General features: G+C 34.9%; 1 long non-coding RNA gene across 1 annotated transcript in view; it reads left to right on the top strand.

Moving 5' to 3' along the window:
- The first annotated feature begins 10765 nt into the window (after positions 1 to 10765).
- LOC124232201 (uncharacterized) overlaps positions 10766 to 23992 on the top strand; it is a 35440-nt gene continuing 22213 nt past the window's right edge. The window contains exons 1-2 of the long non-coding RNA XR_006886797.1: positions 10766 to 10858; positions 17306 to 17406. This is a non-coding gene — a long non-coding RNA (uncharacterized LOC124232201). The remainder of the gene's footprint in view (positions 10859 to 17305; positions 17407 to 23992) is intronic.

Genomic DNA, 23992 nt, shown 5'->3' on the forward strand with positions numbered 1-23992 from the left:
TTTGATTTAGGATGGAAGAAAATAGAATGAGAATTGGAGGTTAAAAGAGAGGACAACTTGGGACCAGCCCTGTGGCTTAGTGGTTAAGTTCATGAGCTCTGTTTCAGCAGCCCAGGATTTGCTGGTTCAGATCCTGGGGTTGGGCCTACACACTGCTTATCAAGCCATGCTGTGGCAAGGTGTCCCACATATAAAGTAGAGGGAGGTGGGCATGTATGTTAACTCAAGGCCAATCTTCCTCAGCAAAAAGAGGAGGATTGGTAGTAAATGTTAGTTCAGGGCTAATCTTCCTTGAAAAAGAAACAATGGGGTTGGCACTCTGGCATATTGGTTTCGTTCATAGCCCTGTGGCATAGTGGCTAAGTTTGCATTCTCTGCTTCAGCAGCCCAGGGTTTTCCAGTCCAGATCCCCAGTGCAGACCTACACCATTCATCAAGCCATGCTGTGGTGGCATCCCACATGCAAAATAGATGAAGACTGGCACAGCTGTTAGCTGAGGGCCAATCTTCCTCATCATAAAAGAAAAAAGAAAGAAAAAATTGAGGACGAATTATGTTGAATGCCAATATTTGCAACAAAGCAATGATAGCATGTCAAGAACGAGACTAGGATAAGTCAATTGAGGCATTTGCCTAGGAGAAAAACTTAAGGAATTCTAAAAACACAAAGAAAAACTTAGCCAACAAAATAAACAACATTGTATTGCAAAACTTGTAAAAATTAAAATTAGTGCAAAATATCCATGATGGACATATATTCAAATTTAAATATTTTTTTTGCAAATTATGCTGAATTATATCAGAAGTTGAGGCAAAGATAAAAGGTCTCCTTCTGTCTTAAGTCTCAAGAATCATATTTTCAAACTCTACTTCTTATATGATTTTTAAGCATGAGAGTTACTATGATTGATAGTTATTTGAATCTGAAACCCAAAAGAAAAATAATTTTTAACTGGCAAGCTGAAATAAAATTAAAATACAATTATGTTTTGAAATACAAAAAATATAACCATAATATAATATTGTGAACTCCAGTGCATCTGACACTGACTCTACACAAAGTTGACATAAGAAAAGCCATTATCATAGAAAAGAAATCATATTGTAACTTTAAATGACCTCTGACTGACTAGCACAGACATGCTCTGTAGATTTTGTGGCCCCTCCCAGATGCTCTAAGGTGATAACTTTTGTTGTTTTGAGTTCCTTAGGAATGTTATGGTCGCAGGGCAGAGAGCCTATGCTGATAGCCATCATCAAGGACAACTGAAGGATCAGGATATAGGGCAGCTGTTCCATGCTCTGCTGCATATCCAGTAAAACAAATGACTATCTGGAACTAGGACCAGATGTCTGCCCCGCCCAGAGACCAGCCACCTCCCGCACCTGGAGACCAGTCTCATATAGTATATAACTGGACTGTAGACTCTGTTGTATAAGATGGTTGCTTTTGGACATTAGTGGGCCATCTTCCAACTTGGTAGCAAGCTGTAATAAAGAAACCTTTTCTCTCCTACCACGCTGCCTCCTGACTAATGGTGTGTTCTTGTGGCAAGCAGAGGACCACCCTTGGGTGGTAACATACCCACTATTCAAGTGTTTATTTGCTTTATGTTCTGAGGAAATATTAATCATTAAAAACTAGATAATGGAATGTATCTAGGAAAAAATTTTTTTCTCTCAGTCTCATTTTGCATAAAGATACTTTCCAAAACTGAACGTAACTAAAATGAAAATCCTTCATAAATTGAGAAGTACGTACAGCTCAAATTGCTTAGACATGGTTCAAGTTTCAACAAAGCTTCAGGTGATTTAAAGATAGGTTTGAGAAAATGTATAAGAAAGATTTGCCCTTACTCTGTCAAAATCATATAATCATATAATCATAGGGATATAACCTTAATTAAAGTTAAGTATAACATTTTCTTTACTAAACTCCAGATGTATATTCATAATTTAGCAACTTAAAAGTTTAACATAAAAATAGATAATTTCCCAATACTTGTGTAACTGTGGTTTTTGCTGACTCATTGAAGGAGATTGAGATAAATGTTTAGTCTTTGTCTCTAGTGTATATATAGTAATTTGGGTTTCAGTCACTACTCTGCAACCATGAGTAAGTCTTCAAACTTACTCTTAGATAACTTAAGTTCATAGGAAATGAGCCTTCTCAATTATTTTAAAAGGTTCGTCTTTACTAAATCATCTTATAAAAACATGGATTATTATTATTTTTTTCTTTTTTGGCAATGTCAGTTGTCTGTTTAGAAAAAAGAGGCAACTGAAAAACAAAAGAAGAGCATTTATTTGAGATCCTAGAATTGCAATTGGGGGAACATAGGTTCCAGCAGCCAGAAAAATGTCTCCCTAGTAAAAGTCAGGGATTTTATTAGCAACAAGGACAACCCAGAAGTATCACCTCAGTTGTTTGTGCGGCACGATAAATTTATGTTCCATGTGTTGGTTTACTCAAGGATATCTTACTGTTATTGTAAAGAATATATTTTTGCAGTCTTTCAGAAAGTCCTTTCTCAGTGAACAAAATGAAGTCAGCAATGACAAATCTGGGCTGCTAAAATAAAGCATGCTTAACTTTAATCACTAGGCAACCAGAACTGGCCCATATCATAGCTTTTTTTGTCCCTCCTTTTCTCTCTTTCTGCCTTCTCTTATGTTTTGTGTGTTTTTTCATAGAGAGAAGTTTTGAATCTCTTATAATTTTTCTTTCTGTGTTCTATAGATTTTTTTCTTTGTGGTTAAAATCACAATTACATAAAACACCTTAAAGTTATAACAATTTATTTAAACGGATGACATTATAACTTCAATCACATATAAACTCTACTCCTCTAAGTTTCCTTTCTCCCTCCCTACTTTATGTTATTGATGACACATATTATCTTTCTTTATATTGTGCATTCGCTATATTCATAATTTCCTTTTATGCTTTTAGTTTTTAACTCTATCCCCAGTTTAAAAGCAATTTATGCACAAACATTACAACAAAACAGGATTCTATGTTTGTCTCTACATCCATTCTTTGCTGAGAGTTCTATGTTTTTACATGATTTTATGTTGGATTTATTATCATTTCTGTTTGTCTCAAAGGACTGTCTTCAGCATGTCTTATAGGGCTGGTCAAGTGACGATAAACTTCTTCTGCTTTTGGTCATAAAGATACTTGCACTCCTATGTTCACTGCAGCATTATACACAATAGCCAAGACTTGGAAGCAACCTAATTTCCCATCAAGGGATGAATGGATAAAGAAGATGTGGTATTTATACACAATGGAATACTACTCAGCCATAAGAAATGAGGGAATCCAGCCATTTGTCACAAAATGAATGGACCTTGAGGGTATTATGCTGAGTGAAATAAGTCAGAGGGAGAAAGTCAGATACCATATGATCTCAATCTTAAGTAGAAGATAAAAACAACAACAAAAAAACACATAGCATTGGAGATTGGATTGATGGTTACCAGAGGGGGAAGAGGGACGAGAAGGGCAAAAGGGGTGAGTAGACTCACATGTGAGGGGATGGACTATAATTAATTTTCAGGTGGTGAACATGATGTAATGTACTCAGAATTTGAAATATGATGTACATCCAAAAATAATTAAAAAATAATAAAAAATTTAAAAAAAGAAAACAAATATGTCCTGGGATGTGATGTACACCATGGTTATTATAGTTAGCGATACTGTACTGAATAGTTGAAAATTGCTAAGAGAGTAAATCTTAAAACTTCTCACTACAAAAAAAAAGGTAACTATGTGAGGTGATGGATATGTTAACTAATCTTATTGTGGTAATAATATGGCAATATATGGATAAATCAAATCATCACGTTGTGCACCTTAAACTTACACAGTGTTATATGTCAATTATATATCAATAAATCTTGAAAAATTAAAAAAAAAACTTCTGCTTTTGTTTATCTAGAAAAGTTGAAATGTCTCCCTTAGTTGATGGACAGTTTTGTTGTAAATAGCCTTTTTATTTTGCAGGGTTTTTTTTCCTTTCGGCACTTTGAATATATTATTCTACATTTTTATCTGCAAAGTTTCTACTGAGAAATCCACTCATAGTCTAATAGCTGCTTCCTTTTGTCTGATGAGTCACTTTTACTCCTTTTTGGATTCTGTCTTTGTCTGACTTTGACAGTTTGATTATGATGTATCTCTGTATTTGTCTTTTTAGTTTATCTTAGTTGGTGTTCTTTGAGCTTTTTGAATTTGCATATGCATGTTTCTCAGGGTTGGGAAATTTGGGGCCATTATTTCTTCAAATAGATTCTCTCCACCTTTCTCACTTTCTTGCCCTTCTAGGACTTCCATAATATGTGTGTGCTGTTCTAATTGATGGTGCCCTATAAGTCCATTGGATCTATCCACTTTTCTTTCTTTTTATTTTTGCTCCTCTGCCAAGATTGTTTTGAATGTCTTGCCTTTGAGTTCCCTGATTCTTTCTTCTGCATAGCCAAGTCTCCTGTTGCATCCCTCTAGTGGATCTTTCAATTCAGTTATTGTATTCTTCAGTTGCAAAATTTCTGTTTGACTCTCCTTCATAGTTTCTACCTCTTCACTGATATTTTCATTTTGATCATGCATTGTTCCCCAATTTTATCTAGTTTCCATCTGCTTTCTCTTACTACCCATTGAACATTCTTAGGATGGTCATTTTTGAATTCTTTGTTTGGTGATTCAAGCATCTCAGTTTCTTTAGGATCAGTTACTTGAGATTTAAGTTGTTTCTTTGGTCTTGCCAGGTTTCCCTATTTCTTTGTATGTCTTGTTATCCTCTGTTGGGACTTTAGAAGTTGAAAAATCAGTTGCCTCTCCAAGTCTTTGCAGTCTGCTTCCATTCAGGCATGACCTTTCCCAATCAGTCAAGTTAGAGTTTGGGGAAATTTCTTAAGCTTTTTCTGAGCAGGGGTCCTCCCTGAGTTTTAGTGTATGATAGTCCCCATCATCCACAGGGAATATGTGCCAAGATCTCCAGAGGATGCCTGAAACCTCAGGCAGTAATAAAATCTATCTACGCTATGTTTCTTTATTATATATACATACCTATAATAAAATTTAATTTATACATTATGGATGGTAAGAGATTAACAACAATAATAATGTTGGCTTTTGGGCCATTATTAAGCAAAATAATGGTGTTTTGAACACAAGTACTGTGAAACTGCCACAGTGTCAATGTGATAACCAAGGTGAGTACTAAGACCCTAGTGGGCAGGTTGTGTACACTGCATGCATACACTGAACAAAGGGATGATTCACATCCTAGGTGGGACAGAGTGGGATGGCAGATTACATCACACTACTCAGAATGGCATGCACTTTAACAGCTGTAATTGTTTACTTCCAGAATTCTTCATTTAATATTTTTGGGCTGTGGTTGACTACAGATAACTGAAGCCATGGAAAGCAAAAACTGCAGATAAGGGAGTGGAAGGCTACTGTCATCTAATTGAAGAAGTATGCGGATTTCTCCTGGTATAATCCTGCTGGAGTTGTGCTATGTTATACAGCCTCTCTGGAGCTATTGCAAACCAGGTACTACTGCTCTCTCTAGTGTTCTTCATGTGTAACTGCCGACTCTGGTGCCTACTGATGTCTTTTGTGCTTAGCAGCCCCAAACCTGGAGTGCAGTTCCAGTCAACAACAAGATACAGACAAAATAGAAACAAGCACTCTGGAGGGTCCTACCAGAAGTCTGGATATGGGACAAAAGTTCCATTCTTTTCTGTTTTTCATCTAGGAGAAATATTGTCTCCATGACATTCTCCATAACCCCTCCTCCTAGAACCACCTCTTGATACTACCACCACAGTGGCAAGAAGAGGGGCTCTGAAGAATGTGTGCCACTATTTTCTCACAGAGCTTTAATGTGGTTGAATTTGTGCTTGCCTGGGGTAGGAACATCATAGTTGATTTCTAGATTTTCTCACGAAAGAAACTGGCACATGTTTTGTTAAGTCAATGTCTCCCTTAGAGAAGGAGGGTCTGGTGCCTCCTATTCCACCATCTTGCTGATGTCAGTCTTCAAAAGAACTTTTTTGATTTCTATCCTAGCTCCAAAACTACCCTTTACTTGTTGTTGCTAATGATGAAGTGATGGCTAATAGTTTAACACTTACCAAAATTGTAGCAAGCAACCAAGTGTTGGCACTGCAACTTGAAACAAGGTATAGATTAGTCTGAGTGAGGGAAAATCTTCAGGAGAAGAAATGTAACTCAAAATTAGAATAAGCTTGGTAAATTGCAGGAACAATGAGAAGATCTTGCTGTTTAGAGGAACACTAAATGTTATAACAAAATGAATTTAAAATATGTTAAACATTTAAATATACAGTACAAAAGATTTATATCATCAGATTACAGTGTAGCAGAAATTGTTCCATAACAAGGTCCAAGCTCAAAAATATCTTATGAGAATTAGGAGATCTAAGACCAATTTTAGTTTTGCTGAGTACCTTTTCAGTGTAGGTCTTTGCATTACAGCCAGGTTCACTACTATGTTGTATGGATTTTTTAACAACTTGCAACATTTTTACAAAGCTTGACTACCTCTTATTGATACAGAACAGTTTGTTAAAATATTTAGTCAGATAAAAAAGCTCCTGAGTATCCATATGGCCATTTATTTTCCCATATAAAGTCTTCATGAGTAAACAGTATGAATGAAAAAAGCAGCTCTCTACTCATAGTTCCTTGTCGGAAACGATTTATTCAGACTTTTCTAGATCAAATACACAAGAAATATGGCTGTTAAAAGAAAAGAGGACTAAGGGACAGGTGTTTAAGCTAAGTGTAAAGTAAATGTAACACAATTTACTCTAAACTGTACCTGTAGTTAGCTAAACTGTGAAGGCAATAAGTTCCCAACACTAATCTAATATCTGATAGAAACTACAAATTCAGGGAGTTCTCAAAACCACCCTCACATTTGATAATCTGCCAGAATGACTCACAGAATTCAAAGAAAGCTGTTATACTCTCGGGAAGTTTATTACAGGGAAGGACACAGATCAAAATTCTTCAGGGGAAGCATACAGAGAAGAGTCTAGGGGGTCTGTTGTCCTCAGAATGTGAATGCATGTGTAGTGTTCCAAACCAGGAAGCTTACCCAAACCCCACTTTTCAGTGTTTGCTGAGGAACTCCAATGTATAGACATGGTTAGCTAATTGCACATGTGGTTATGTTAATCTCTAGCTTGACTGATTCCTTGTAACCTAAAGCGCCCTACTTAAATCACACAGGTAGTCTTTCTGATGTGGCTGACGCCCACATCAAGACTGTCAGGTGTGGCCTGCCTCATCTAAACAAAGATACTCTTTTCATATGTGACACAGATCACCTCCTAAAAGCAAAAGGCAAAGAGTAGAGCTCTCTTTGGGGAAGGCCAAATTCTTAATTGCACAACCACAAGGAAAAATGAGATTCAAAAGATAACTCACATTTAGTACAGTGGAATAGAACTGAGCCCAGAAATATATTGATGCATGGTCAACAGATTCTTGACAAGGGCTATGAGACCATTCAATGGAGAAAGAAGACTCTTTAACAAATTGTGTTGGGAAAATTAGATATTCACATGCAAATAAAAATGAAATTGGACTCTTACTTTATGTCATATACAAAAGCTAACTCAAAGTGGATCAAAGACCTAAATTTATGACCTAAAACTATAAAACTCTTAAAAGAAAACATGGGAGAAAAGCTTCATGATATGGGATTTGTCTATTACTTCTTGGATATGACCCCAAAAGCACAAAAAGTAAAAGGAGAAAATAGATAAGTTGGACTTCATCAAAGGATGTCATCAAGAATATGAAAAGATAGCTTACAGAATGGAAGGAAATATCTGCAATCTCTTATATGATAGAAGTCTAGTATACAGAACATATAAAAAACTTCTACAGCTCAACAAGGAGTTGAACCCAATTTTTAAATTGAAGAAGACAGTGAATTTCCTTCTCCAAAGATAAATGCTCAAAGAGTGCATGAAAACATGCTCAACAGAAGAGGCCATTAGGAAGATGTAAATGAAAACCATATGAAATATTGCTTAATGCTCAGTAAGAATGGAAAATTACAAATGTCAACAAACATGTGGAGGACCAAGAATCCTCACACTTTGCTGGTGGGACTCTAAATGGTTTAGCTGCTAGTGTAAAGTTGTTACCTTTGCAGTTCCTCAGAGTTAAACAAAGAATTTCTGCAGGAACCAATAATTTCATTCCCAGGTATATATCCAAAACAATTAAAAAGTGGCTCTCAAATGCGTGCTTATATGTGAATATTTATAGTAGCAGTAGTCACAATTGCCAAAAGGTGAAAACATCCCAAGTATATATCAATGAATGAATGGATACACAAAATATGGTGCTTTTGACTAAATGTTTGTATCTCCTCCTCGATTCGCGTGTTAAACCTTACCCTTAATCTGATGGTATTAGGAGATGGGGCCTTTGAGAGCTAATTAAGTCATGAGATTGGAGCCTTCATGAATGGGATTAGTGCCATTATAAAAGAGAGCCCAGAGAGCTCCCTCCACTCTTCTACCATGGAGAGACTCAACAGAGAAGATGGCAGACTGTAAACTAGGAAGTGGGCCCTCACCAGACAACAAATCTGGAGAACCTTGATCTTGGAATTCCAGCCACCAGAACAGTGAGAAATAAATTTCTGTTATTTATAAGCCACCCAGTCTATGCTATTTTGTTATAGCATCCCAAATGGACTAAGACATGTGGTATATCAATATAATGGAATATAATACAGTTATACAAAAGAAATAAGGTACTGATATGTGCTACAACATGGAATAATCTCAAAAACATTATGCTAAGTGAAAAAAAGAGACAAAAAAAGCCATGTATAATCTGATTCCATTTTATATAAAATATCCAAAATAGTTATATCCACAGAGAAAGAAGCTGATTAGTAATTGTTAGATGTTAGAGGTAATGAAAATATTTCTGAGCTAGACACAGGTGATGGTTGAACCACATTGTTAATGTACTAAATTCTACTGACAGTTATAGACTTTAAATTTATGTTATGTGAATTTCATCTCAAAAGAGAGAGACAAATCTTTTATGGTGCCCTTCTCTGAGTACTAAGTGTGATTACTGACTTGAAGTTTCTATTATATGTTGAATGTAATTCAATTTGTGGAAAATAGCTTAATGTTTCTCAAAAAATAAAATTTCTATTTTCCTTTCTTCTTTCCTTACATGATCTAATAATCACTGCTTTATTAGCGGACCACACCAGGTTACCTTCATTCTGTCCCACATCAAGTTTCCTTTGGCAAGGAAATCCAAAGCAACCTGGATGCCCAGGATGGTGAACTGGAATTCCTGTTTCTTTTTGGTGCCATTATAGTAGTCAGTGACATATCTACTAACCTTCTACTAAATGGGCCATGTTTATATGGCAACTGACAATAATGTACAAGTGAAATTTCACAACATTATAAACTATCATGACCTCAAATTTTTTTGAAAAAGTAAATCACTTTTCTGGGACTGGATCAGTGGCATAGTGGATGAATTTAGAAACTCTGAAAAAAAAAACAACCCAAATTCTGGAGATGAGGAACACAATTAATCAGATGAAAAATAATATAAAAAGTATATTAAAAATAGAGCAGACCATATGGAGGAGAGAATTAGTGAGCTGGAAGATAGAAACCTAGAAATTATTCAAGGGACGGAGGAGAAACAATTAAGATTTTTTTAAAAATGAAGATACTCTTCAAGAAAGATACAACACAACCAGGAAAACTAACATAAGGATTATATGTATCCCAGAATGATAAAGGAGGGAGAAAGGAGAAGAGTGCTTATTCAAAGAAATAATAATTGAGAACTTCCTGAACCTCAGGAAAGAAGTGGACATACAACTTCATGAACCTAATAGGATGACTAATTACCTCAATGCAAAACTATCTTCTCTAAGGCATATAATATTAAAACTATTAAAGTTCAATGACAAAGAAAAAATATTAAGGGCAGCAAGAGTGAAGAAAATTACCTACAAAGGAACTCCCTTCAGAGGTTCAGTGGACTTCTCAGCAGAAACCCTGAAGTGTAGGAGAGAGTGGAATGATATATTCAAAATATCAAAACATGACAACTATCAACCAAGAACTCTATCCACCAAAATTATCTTTCAGATATGATGGAGAAATAGAGCCTTTCCTAGACAAAGAAAAGCTGAAGGAGTTCGTCACCACTAGTCTTGCCTTACAAGAAATAGTGAAGGAAGAACTCTTCCCTGAAACAAAAAATCAAAGGTTTACAAAACTTTAAGCAGGGAAATAAATAGGAAGAATCAGAAAACTGTGGCTTTACATCAGAATAAAACATAAAGGATAAAGAGAAAGCATGCACCAAAAATAATATGACCACTTTGGTCACAAACTCACAACACAAAAAAGAATAATTTGTTATAACAAAAAAAGCAGAAGAGGAAAGAGATGGAATCTTCATAGCCGATTGGAGATATGAGGCTATCAGAAAAAAACACTATGTCATTTTGGGATTTTTTAATGCAAACCTCATGGTAACCGCAAAACAATATATCAGAGCATAGTCACAAAACATAAATAGAAAGGAAAGAGGAAATATACAGAAAACCACCAAACTGAAGTGGCAGACAAAAATAGAGGACAAAAGAAACAAAATGTAGAACAACCAAAACCAAAAGATAAAATGGCAAAATTAAGCCTTCATATTTAAAAAAATCAACGTAAATGGATTGAAGTTAACAATCAAAAGACACAAAGCACCTGAATGGATTAAATAACAAGACCTAATAATCTGCTGCCTCTGGAAGTACGTTTCAGCTCTACTGACCCTAGTTAGTGTGAAGTGACACCTTGTTGTGGTTCTGACTTGCATTTTCCATTATATAACTAGTGATGATGTGTATCTTTTGTGTTTTGATATAGGTATGTCTATAGATATCAGTAAATTTTCCCTTCTTTCAATCCTGCCATTATGGAATGTAAGGTGTCAATCAAACCTGTATTTCAATAAATCAATACATAGAAAAAGCTATTTCACCTAAAATGGAAATTATATAACACAGAGGGCTTTATTTCTTCCCTTTGGGGGAAAGTAAAGAGAGTTTTAGATGTATGAGGTATGTTTGCTTCAAAGAGAATAAAAGTTTTACAGTTTTTACTTGATTTGAAAGTTAAAAATTGATTTAAAAAAAGAGTGTGTTTGGATGCTGTGTTGAGAAAGGTGCTAACTGTAGTGTATTATCTATTGTCAAGTGGGCATCACTGCCATTGACTTCTAAGGTCTCTTTTGTGCAGAAGAGTGGTTAAATGTATCATCTCTTGGAATTCCCTTCTCTGTGTAGTCCTGAGGTAGAATTTTCCAAAGAACAGAACACAAGCAATTTTTCTTTTCATGTGAAAGAGAAATAGAAGCTTTATGCTCAGATATGGTTGTTGGGCAGACAGCTTACACAGTGGCTTTTCAGGGAGTGATTGAGAACCACATGTTTTGCCTGGACAAGACTGAAATAGTTGGTGATAAGTTCCTTAGGGACTGTTACAAATTGAAGCAGATTTCTGTAGAGTTTTTGAGACACCCACAATGCTACGCAGACTGCAGTATTCAGTGTTTGCCGCTATGGTCTTTGGTAGTGACTTTCTTGACCCCATTCCTCCAGATATTCCAACATTAACGTAAGCCTAATTCTTAAATTAAATTCTTTATTCCTGTAATGTTTAGAATAACTTTATTTTCTTGATTGAATCTAAAACTGTAAAGATAGTTTGATTAAAAAAAATCACCACCCCAGTGATGGAAAGTGTTCTTAGAAGGCAAATACCATAAGATCTATATAACAAGTAGAGATAACTACCAAGCACAGTCTAAATAGAGGGAATTTTAAAACACCATTATTTTCAGTTTGACCTCTAGATCTCCATTTGTTTTTGGAGAGCCATCTACATATTTTTTCAGTTGCCTCTGGGAGTAGTCTGCTGCCTATTTTGTTTGTTTTTTAATAAATACAGCTTCACCAGAACACAGGCACAACCATTAGCTTATATATTTTATGGTACTCTCAATACTATGACAGAGTTGAGTGCTTCTGACAGAGATCTAATGACAATCCAAAGCCAAAACTTTTGCTATCTGGATCTTTGTAAAAAAAAAAAAAAAAAAAAAAAATTACCAATGTTTGTATTTTCCTAATGCCTGTCTTTCAAAAAGTAAGGCTTTTTTTCTTGTCATCAACTTGACTAATTTGGTAGGACTAGACAGAATAAAATAATTAGTTTGTTTTTTTTTTGAGGGATATTAGACCTGAGCTAACTACTGCCAATCCTCCTTATTTTGCTGAGGACAACTGGCCCATCTTCCTCGACTTTATTTGTGGGATGCCTACGACAGCATGGCTTTTTGCCAATCAGTGCTATGTCTGCACCTAGGATCCAAACTGGCGAACCCTGGGCCACTGAGTAGTGGAATGTGCGAACTTTATCACTGTGCCACCAAGCTGGCCCAATATTAGTTTTTTAACAAAAAGATTTAGGGTGTCTGAAAGAGTATATTACCTGGGAGAAAGTAACCACTTACCAACACTCCTAACTTGACCCAGCAGCATTGATTTTTAATTAACTTATGTTCTCCTTAATCATTTTTGCTACCTTTGTAGTGTTTCCCTCTCTGCATTGCTTAAGATAGATCATTTTACACCATAAATTCAGCATAGTAGACATAATTGAATAGTGATTTAATAAATAATGAGTCTGATTGAATTATTATTTTTTATCAGGTGGTCACGCTAATCTTTTCTCCCTATTTAGAAACTCCAAAAAAAAAAAAAACCCTCTAGAAAGTTACAGTTTAGAAAATATAAAATAGCAATGTTATGATAGAGGAAATTCTTTGACCATTGGTTATGATACTTCTTCTCCTATAATCCAGTGAACTCACAAAAACACAAAATAATAAATTCATTAATGAATATTATCCATCCATGTGCACATGTCATTAAGTCTAGCCCATGTTCATTTAACTTATTAAAAATATTTTTGTAGTTCCTATTATGAGCCAGGCTCTGTTGCCCATATGAAGCACAGGAGAAAAATAAAGTCAAAATAAGATTAGGTGTGTTAGCCTCTTCCTCACTACTTCTGGCTAGTGTCCTTTTCTTTCTCAGTTATGCTCACAGAATAACTGAAAAAGCAGATGAGAGGGTCATTTTAAATGAATTCTTTTGTGGAGAGTAAATTAAAGTTTGTAGGGAACCAAACAATATGGAGCAGTAGGATGTTGCTTGCACTTCTCCTTCCAACTCTATAGTCTGATATTTATTTTTCTTGGCAGAGTGATAGGCTATCAATGTGTTTTTAACTATTTGAAGAAAATCACACACTTTATTCTCTGTTTTCTTGTGCCTTCCTCTGAAATCTCTTCTTTGTGACTAATACTGATGAAATTGCCAAGTTTGGTGCTAGTGCTTTTGTCAACCAAGTGAGATAAGCTGAGTTAATAGTCACGTATTTATACCTAGTTTCTCCCTCTCTCCCCTAATTCTCCACCTTCCTTCAACTCTTTACCTGGTAGCCTACAGACAACTGCACATCTCCATTGCAACTAAGTAGCTTCATCTTCAAGTATTTTCTAATTCCCTACATTTTCACATCCCTCCCTCTTTTCTTCCTCTCTTCTTATCTTTCTTGCTTCCTTTCTCTTTTTTTCCACTAAATGCTTGAATCCTCTTGTTTGTATTCTGCTATAAACATAGAACAAATGTGTAACTCATCTAAATACTTTACAATATGGATTCTTTATTCCAGTTGGAGTGCACTGTTCTGCTTAAATGTGAAGTGGGACAAAACTGTAAATCATTAGTGCCTAATCAAATACTAGGCACCAGTCACCAATCCCAGGGAAGTACTCTAAATATTTCTGCCCACTTCATCTCAACATCAGTATCACCAAGGAAAATGTAAGATAATAAAACCCTGATGGAAAAACACTTTACTCACGTAGAAAAGTGAAGCAACAAGTTCATCTTCAGCAGTATGTGCTGGCTCCCCACAGACATCAGGTCTCTCCCTGAGACCAATGCAGAGAAATTCACCCACATGCACCCTTCTCCAGCACCAGTGGAAGAATCCTGTTTCCTCTTTGCAGAGAACAAATTTAACACTAGGGTTGTTCAGGTACCATTTGACACTCATGCTTTAAGCAGAGACCAAAATATGACTCATTCCATTGGAAACAGGTATATTTCCATACCAGGTGATGAGGCTGGCACTAGCTTTGTGGGTTCTTTATCTTTTGGTAAGAAAGTGCTCCAGGCTTGAAGCTTATGTTTATATGGCTGAATGATGGTTGAAAGGCTGCATGCCTGAGACTACATTTGCCAACAATTAGCTTATGCTGATTCAATTATTCAGTGGCCCATATACGATAGACGTCCTAAATGCATAGTCCTAGCACAAGAAAACAAACTCTTTTGGAAACATACCTCAAGAAAGAAGAGTAGCCAGTAATACCCAAACCCCTAAAGACTGATAATTTCATTATACTTTATAGCCTCCAACTTTTGTCCCTCCTCTAAGTTATAGGGACTATTAAGTCTGCAAGGAGGCAAATTACATGAGAAAGGTTTATCAGGAATCTGTAGGCCACAGGGTCAGAGTTTAGAGTACACTTGTGTAGATGAGATTACTAACAAATTTGACTATATAAATTTCTCTTTATCACCATTACCACATGTTAGTCTGAGACAGTAATATTTATTTCTTTAGTTAAAAGTATGTACTTTATTCTGCATCAGGTGCATTTGTCAAATTGTAGATCCATCTCTATTTCTATACATCGTCAAAAAGAATGTGTGTTCCTCTTATTAGGAAGATACTCAAAGTCACAGGTTGCTGATTTGAAATGAATAGGTTTAGAATTAATCTGAGACATATGGATTTTCCACTGTTTATATAACACATGGACATTTGTTATATTGTGCTGTAAAATAATGCCAACTTTCATAATGAGGCTATTCATTCATTTAGCAATTGCTTTTTGATCACCTACTATGATCCTGGAATTATTCTAATTTGGGATATAAAGACACAAACTTTTTCTTTAAGAAAAAGAGTAGTCTATGGCACTGGCCTGGTGGTATAGTCATTAAGTTGGTGCACTCTGCTTCAGCGGCTCAGGGTTCACACATTTGATCACGGGCATAGACTTTATACACTGCTCATCCAGCCATGCTGTGGTTATGTTCCACATAGAAAATAGAGGAAGACTAGCATGGATATTAACTCAGTGACAATCTTCCTCAACCAGAAAGAAAAAACGATGAAGCTTGGCAATGGATATTAGCTCAAGGCCAGTCTTCCTTATCAAAAGAACAAAAGGAAAAGAGTAGTGTAATGAAGAAGACAGACTTGTCTATCATATAACATATGATAGATCTTGTCTCCTTACACTATCAATAATGCATTATAGATAGTTCCATAAGCACTTCCACAGGGAAGTGCCAGTCTCATTCAGTGGATTGGAGATTGCAAGAAAAATTTCAGGGAAATCTTCAGAGAGAAGATTGTGTTTTAGAAGTCTTAAAATAGGATTTATTACTTGAGATATTAATAATGATATTGGAGACAAGGTAAGGACAGATACTAACTCTTTTTCTTTCACTCCTATTTCTGTTCAGCATGTAAAAGTAAAATTATGATGCATAAGATGTAAGTAGAAAAAATATAAAGAAAGGATTATGTTTGAAAAGAAGGTAAAGATCACTTATGCTTATTATAATCTGATGGAATTAAAAATCATTAAACTGGTCTCTTCTAGTTTTTATAGTTGACTATGCTGAGAACAGATAAGATTAAAAGAAAAGTGTAGACTAAAAAATGGTCAAACATTGCTAATTTCATAAGGTTCAATCTAATAGCTATGACATGCATGCACATTGTTGAAAATCCCAAAAGACAAAAGGCAATAAAAAGTATGTCTCAATCCCATCCTTCTCCCATGACCTCCCATTGCCTTCCTTAGAGATGATCACTGCTGGAGTTACTACCATGTGGGAGAAAACTGCCATCTCCCTCTCTTGCTTGGATTCTGGACATGATATGTGAAGCTTGTGATGAGAACATTGGCCCAGAGTTATTTTAACATCCTTGTAGAAGGCTGTCGCAAGTTGATTTCTCTAGGAAGGATACCATGATAAGCAGTTTAGTGTGCGGATGTCTAATAGGGATGTCTTTGGGGTCAATACTAAGGAAAGAGGGAGGGAAGGAAGCAGGACTGGGTGAAATTAAGGATGGGAGAATTTGAGCTTCACTGCAGGCAGAGTCATCCTTGGTCATTCCCTTCTGGACCTCTGGTATAGAATGACCCATCACAACGGTACCACTTTGGACTAAATGGCAGACAATTTACACCTTTGCTTTGACCAACTATAAATGAGTGTAGGTCACTCTGAGAAGGATGTGACCATGGGTTTGACAGCCAACTGCTGCTAAGTTGCTCATCACACCAGGCAAAACTGCTTCAGGATTAGGAGGCAGGTGTCTGTACTCTTGGAAGAAGCTAAGAGATGACTAGAAACAGTGAATAAGATGAAAGCCTATATCATCAGACTTCTGGAGCTGGATAAATGAAATATCTGGAATTAAATTCTGGACTTTAATTAAAGAAATTTGTCCTGGAATCTTTGAGCTGTGGGAGAAAAGTTTACTCTAGTGTTGAAGTTTCTGTGGTTTATTGTCTGTGATGCTTCTGTGGCTAGATATGGATATTCGATTCTCCTTTAAAGATTATTTTTATTCAGTCTTGAATAAAAATGATCACAGTAAACTTTTTGGTTATGTCAAGGATAGTAACTCTAAATCTTCTATTCAATAATATTAAAAATTATGTCTGATGTTAGTCCTGTTTGTACTCTTACAAAAATGAGACCTTGATTGTTTGTCAAAGGTACACTTTTGTTTGATCTCTCTAGATCACAGAGATGTTTGGGTATAAGAGAAGCAGGATTCCAGTAGAGGTAATGTTTAAAAGCCTCTCAGTAGGAGTGGGTAGTGGGGTGAGGGATGGTAGGTTCCATTCTGTCACATGGGAGAATCTAGAAGCTACACTATTTAGTATCAAGTTTAAACCTGTTTCTATGGTTTTCCATTCTGTTAGCTAAAGGCGGTTATAACAATTTATTAAACTTTGTAAATTGATCTTGTTTGTGCTTTGTGGGATTAATGAAAGGATTCAGCATCCCTTTGGTCATTAATCTTGTTGCAGCCTCTTGGAAAAGGATATGAAACAAGAAGTCTCTGAATTACAAGGCTAATTTGAGGAAAAGTCAACAACAGTCCACGTATCTTCATATGAGGGATATGCAGGTATGTGTATGAAGTGTAATATGGAATTTGAAATTAACCACTGTTATTGGAACATTACAAAGAAGAGTAAACAAGAAACAGGAGCACTAGGGACGTCTGGATACTAGTAGTGGAGCAAATGCAGTGGTTTCTCTAGGATACCATCTCACCCAGCCACTGCTTGGATATCTGTAGTCCTCCCTTTGTATTGTTGGATTAAACTACCTGCTAGAGCTAGCTATTTTTCTAGTGAAAATACATACTCCAGTTACCTTACCTTTCTCTTTCTGGGTGTCTCTTTCTATGCTCTTCCATTACGTACTTTTCTCTTTGGTTAAACTTTACTTTGATCAAGAAGCAAAAATCAGTGGAATGGAAGAATCATTGGATTGGAGTCAAGAAAACTCATTCAGCGTTCACTCTACCTCTTACTGCCTATATATCCTTGGGCAAATTACTTAATTTTCCTCAATCCTGAGTTCTCACTGATGTTACTTATAAAACCCATATACTTACTTAAAGATATACTATTTTTAAGTCCAAAGTTTTATAGATTTGACTAGTAGGGGGCCTCTTCAACATTTGTTCCAGTGTCTTTTAGACATAATGCTATGTATTATTAAAATCTTCTTTGATTTCTGGTAGTACAAGGTGTAACAAGCTCATTATATTTCTTTCTTGCTACTTTCTTACACCTGGAATTATCTATTTCTCCAAGTAACCCTGGCTCATCTGAGCTGTTAATACAATTAGAAGGCAAAATATAGGGGGTTGGGAACTGGTTTCTACAGAGATGCCACTGCTCCTAGGGCATTTCAATGGACAGAGTAAGACAGTAAATATTTTTTAAAACTCATGAGTTCATATTAATATTCCCAGCCTAAATTAACAATAATAATGTTTCATTTCTTTATTTTGTAATTGTGCTATTGTGCTCTTAATCTTAAATACCTTTTTTCTTACATTATTATGTAATTATTTCTTTGCATTATAGTATAAAATAAAGTATTTCAAAATCGCTATATAAATATTATTATAATTAAAAATCAAGATGAATACAAACAAGAAAAAGCAAACTAAACAAAGTGAAGTGAGAGCTATAAAGACAAAGAGTTTTTCTATGTGTTTGTAGTTCACTGGTATCATTTTAAAATGGATTGTTATATCTTCAGGATGTCATAGGTATTACTCTTGATAACTATAAGGAAAACATCTGTAGAATATACATAAAAGGAAACAAGTACATTTCATTATAAAAATCAACTAATCACAAATAAGATGCAAATGGAGAAAATGAGGAACAAAATGCTCTAAAAAATACAGAAAATAAGTAAAATCGTTAAGGTAGGCACTTTTCTATCAGTAATTTTTTAAATGTATGTGTATGAATCTCCCAAATCAAAAGGTATAGATTTTTAGAAAAATCTAAAAATAATTTTTGATAAAAATTACATGTTCCAACTATATGCTCTCTAAAAGCAGCTCCCTTTAGAACTAAGGACACACACCAAATGAAAGTGAAAGCCTGGAAAAAGGTATTTCACGAAAATAGTAATGAAAAGAAAACTGGTGAGGCAACACTATCAGACAATATAGGCTTTATCAAAAACTGTTCTAATGAACAAAGAAGAAGATTCTATATTGATAAATGTAGATTGATAAATATAGATTATATTGATAAATATAAATTATTTTATAATATGTACCAATTATAAACATATGCGCAAAACATCTAAGTTGAAAATTATAGGAAGTCAAAATTATTGGTAGGAGAAATAGGCAGCTCTACAGTAATAGTAGGAAGCTTGAATATGACACTTTCAACAACAGATAGAACAAAAAGAGCGCATTAACCAGAAAGTAGAGAACTTCAGCAACAGTATAAACCATTTGGGCTTAAGAGACATCTTCAAGGACCCTCTACCCAACAGTAGCAGAATACATACTTTTCTCAAGTGAGCATGAGGTTCTCCTGGATAGACCATATTCTAGTCTACAAACTAATTTTTAATAAATTTAAAGAGATTTAAATTATACAAAGTGTATTTTTCCATCATAATGGCATAATACTGGAAATCAATAGCAGAAGGAAAACTGGAAAATCTGTGGAAATTAAACAGCATTCTCTTAAACATACAATGGGTCAAAGAAGAAATCGTAAGAGATATTAGAAAATGTCTTGAAACAAACTGAAAACACTCCATACAGAACTTTGGGTATTCAGCAAAGCAGTGCTAAAATGAAAATTTATAGTTCTATAGTGTCCCATTAGAAAAGAAGAAAAATCTCAAATCAGCAACCTAACTTTATGTCTTGAGAAATTATAAAAAGAACAAAGTAAACTCAAAGCTAGCAAAAAGAAGGAAATAACAAGGATTATAGCAGAGGTAAACTGAAGCAAGATTAGAGTAACAATGGGAGAATAAAAGACACCAGTTTTTCCTTTGAAAAGACTAACAAAACTAACAAATTTTCAGCTAATTTGGCCAGGAAAATAAAGGAAAGGATAGTTAAATAAGTGAAATTAGAAGTGAAAATGACAACACACTATGGATTTTACAGAAATATAAAGACACGAGAACATTATGATTGATTGTACATCAATAAGTTGCATAACCTATATGAAATGGACAAATGCCTAGAGAAAAAAAAACTTCACCAAAATTGAATCATGAAAAAATAGATAATCTGAAGGACATAATTAATAAGGAGGTTGAGTCAAGGGGGTAATAAAGTAGTACCCCCCCAACAAAGAAACGCTGTGGACCAGATGGTTTCAATGGTGAATGCTACCAAAGTTTGAAAAAAATAATACTAGTGTTTCAAACTATTACAAGACACTGAAGAGGAGGAACACTTTATAATTCATTCTATAAGACCTGACTTGTCTTGATACCAAACCCATATATAGACACAAGGAAAAAACCTGAAAGCTATAGACCAATATCATTTATGGATATTAAAGCAAAAATCCTAAATAAAATGCTAGCCAACAAAGTTAAATAGTATTTAAATGTATCATACACCATGACCAGATGGGATTTATTCTTGGAATGTAAAGAGGATTTAACACACCAAAATCGATGTAATACACCGTATTAAGAAAATGAAGGACAAAATATCTCAATTCATGCAGAAACCGCACTTGACAAGATTCAACACACTGTTATGATAAAAACATTCAACACTAGGAACAGAAAGAAACTACCTCAATATAACAAAGACCGTATATAAAAAACGTACACCTAAAATTATCTTCACCAGTGAAAGGTTGAATGTCTTTAACATAAGGAACGAGACAAAGATGCTGGCTTTTGCCACTTCCCTTCAATACAGTGTAAAAAGTTCTAGCCAGAGAATTTAGGCTGGAAAAGGAATAAAGGTCTTCCAGATTGAAAAGAAATAAGTAAATTTCATCTCTTTTCACAGATGACATGATCTTATAGGTAGATAATGCTCCATTCCACACCCAATAATATCATCAACAACAATAAATGTATTCAGCAAAGCTGCAGGGCACAAAATCAATGGGCAAAATGTAGTAATATTTCTATACACTAGCAATTGATATCCCAAAGAAGAAATTAAGAAACACAATTCCATTTACAATAGCACCAATAAGTAAAATATTCAGGAATTAATCAACAGGGTTAAAGACTGTACACTGAAAACTACACATTTTTCCCCAGATGGGTTTGAAAGAAAGAGGGGAATTGTTCTTTAAGGGGTAGAGGTTCAGTTATGGATTATGAGAAAGTTCTGGAGATATAATGGTGTTGGTTGCGCAACAAAGTGAATGTGTTTATGCTAATAAAGTACACATCTAAAAGTAAACAGAAATGTAAACTTCATGTTTTGTATATTTTATCACAATAAAAGAGGAAAAAATCTTTAATCAAATACTTCAATGCTACATTTCAAAATTGTCATGAAATTATCATTTAAACTTTATTATCATTTAACCTGATTCAGTCTCTTTCTCCTCTGCACATACACACAAAGTCACACAGTCTAACTAAATCTCTTGTGTCCTGATATCTGAAATAGTAATAAGGCAATAGATTGGCTTTTACACAACCTTAAGTAACTTAACATTTGTCTCCATTTAGAAGACCTTATTTTAATTAAATATAATTTTTATTTTTCTATGTTTTATAATTCTTTTTAAAATATATTTTAGAGTACTTTGTATTGTATCTTGTGATACATTATATTGTGATTATGATTTTTTTTCAATTTTCAGTTTTTCTTTTTCTAAATATGATTTTTGTTGAGGAAGATTGGCCCTGAGCTAACATCTGTTGCTTATCACCCTCTTTTTTTTTTTCCTCCCTGAAGCCCCAACATATGGTTGTATACCCTAGTTGTAGGTCATTCTAGTTTTTCTGTGTGGGATGCTGTCACAGCACGGCTTGATAAGCAATGCATAGGTCTGCATACAGGGTCTGAACTAGCAAACCCCAGGCTGCTGAAGTGGAGCACAGAAACCTGACCACTTTGCCTTGGGGCCAGCTCCCAATTTTCAATTTTAATTGGCATTTTAACATCGCTTTATTTTTAAAAATAATAAAACTCTTATTTTATACCAGTTTCCATTTACAGAAATATTAGAGACGAGATAAAGAATTCTTACATCCCACACCTAGTTTCCCCTACTATTAACATCTTACCTTAGGATGCTACATTTGTCACAACTAACAAACCAACATTAGAACATTATTATTAGCCAAATTACACATTTTACTCCAATTTGCTTAGATTTTCCTCACGACATTTTCTGTTTCAATATCTCATCAGGAAACCATGACTTTTTAATCCTGATGACTCCTTTGGCCCACTTGTTTATGACAGTTTCTCAGATTTCTCTTGTATTTGATGATCCTGACAGTTTTGAGTACTATTCAGGTGTTTTGTAGAATTCCTCTTAACTGAGATTGGTTTAACGATTTCTTTTCATGGTTATATTGGGTTTATAGTTTTGAGAGTCAGGCCTCCAAGGTAAAGGGCCTCTCTCATCCATATTTGAAGGGTGTATACTATCAACATGATTTATCACTGTTGATGTTAAACCTGATCACCTGTCTTAGGTGTTCTTTGTCAGATTTTTCCATGTAAATATCTACCATCTCCCCACAGCCCTTTCCCATGTTACCTTCTTTGCAAGAAAGTCACTATGTGCAGGTTACACTTCAGAAGTGGGAATTTATTTACATGAATTATTTGGAATTCTTCTGCAGGAGGGATTTGTCTACTACTCTCCATTTTTAATTTTTTTTCAATTATTTATATCAATATGGGCACATGGATATTTACTTTATACTTTGGGTTATAGTTCAATAGTATGTTATTTATTTCATTGCTCAAATTGTTCTAGCTTTGGTGATGGAAAGTCTTTCCTGTTTGATTTCTATGTTCCTTTGATATATGTTAATTATTGTCTGTGTCAGCAATTCTTTACAAGATTTTTTAGGCCTGTCATTAATGCTTTTTATTTCAGCCCATTTCTCAAAACCAGCCATTTCTCCAAAGATTTCTAGTTCCTTTTCCTAAAGAACAGTAGTGAAAATCAAGATTTGGGTATTGGGTGCCCTTGTTACAAATAGTCTCTCTCATCTGAAAGAGTAATGAAAAATGTGTGTGAATACTAACCTCTGTGTATACATATAAATATTTTTATATGTAAATATCTAAAGCTTTATTAAGCAAAACATAAGAAGTCATTGATTTGGCAATGTGTATTCAGCTGAAAAATGGATATCTACTTTTACTCAATACTTCCAATTTGGAGACTTGACTCCATAGAAGTTAAACCACCAATGCGTAAATATAGATCTATAGGGATGTTAACTGCAACATAGTTTATAAAAGTCTATTACTAGAAATGGACAAGATGTTATCGTAATCCTAGTATCTGCCTATTTGCTATTATATTTACCTCCCCTGACCCTGCCCTATGAGAATATATCATTTTCTTGCCTAACCTGAAAACTTGTATTTCTATAATTTGGATAACATTTATTAATCACTTTGGAACCTTTTTCAATTTTATTCTCTGTCACTAAATTTAAATGGATGAGGCAATTTTACAGGAAAGAATACTTTTACTTCTATAGCTAGTCTCTTTGAAAATGTATTTTATTTTTTTATTTTATGCTGAAACACATTATAAGCAAAGTTCTAGGAGTGTTAGCCAGCTTTACAATATGTATAATTTCGGAGAAAGAAGAAAGTGTTGAATTCAAAATAGAATTGCAGAGAGAGATTCTGGAAAGATGGTGGAGTAGGAAGCACCTGGAATCTGTCTCCCTACCTAGACAACTTTGCACTGACAGAATCTGTCTGACATAACAATGTTGAAACTCTGGAGTATGCTGAAGGGCCATGACGTCCAAAAGAAAGCTTGGGTGGTAAAATATCACTAAGTTTTACCAATTTTTCTTCTTATCACCATAGCAGCTATCCATCCTCCAATCCTCAGCCTCTTGGCTGGCAACTGTGCATAGTTTGTATGAAGCTGTGGGAGCCAAGGGACCAAAAAAAGACTCAATCTTCCAAATATGGGGAAAGTGTGCTCTGATCACTGATTGCTGTTTTTGATTTCAGAGAT

This window comes from Equus quagga, unplaced genomic scaffold (assembly GCF_021613505.1).
Source record: "Equus quagga isolate Etosha38 unplaced genomic scaffold, UCLA_HA_Equagga_1.0 HiC_scaffold_32_RagTag, whole genome shotgun sequence".
NCBI lineage: Eukaryota > Metazoa > Chordata > Mammalia > Perissodactyla > Equidae > Equus > Equus quagga.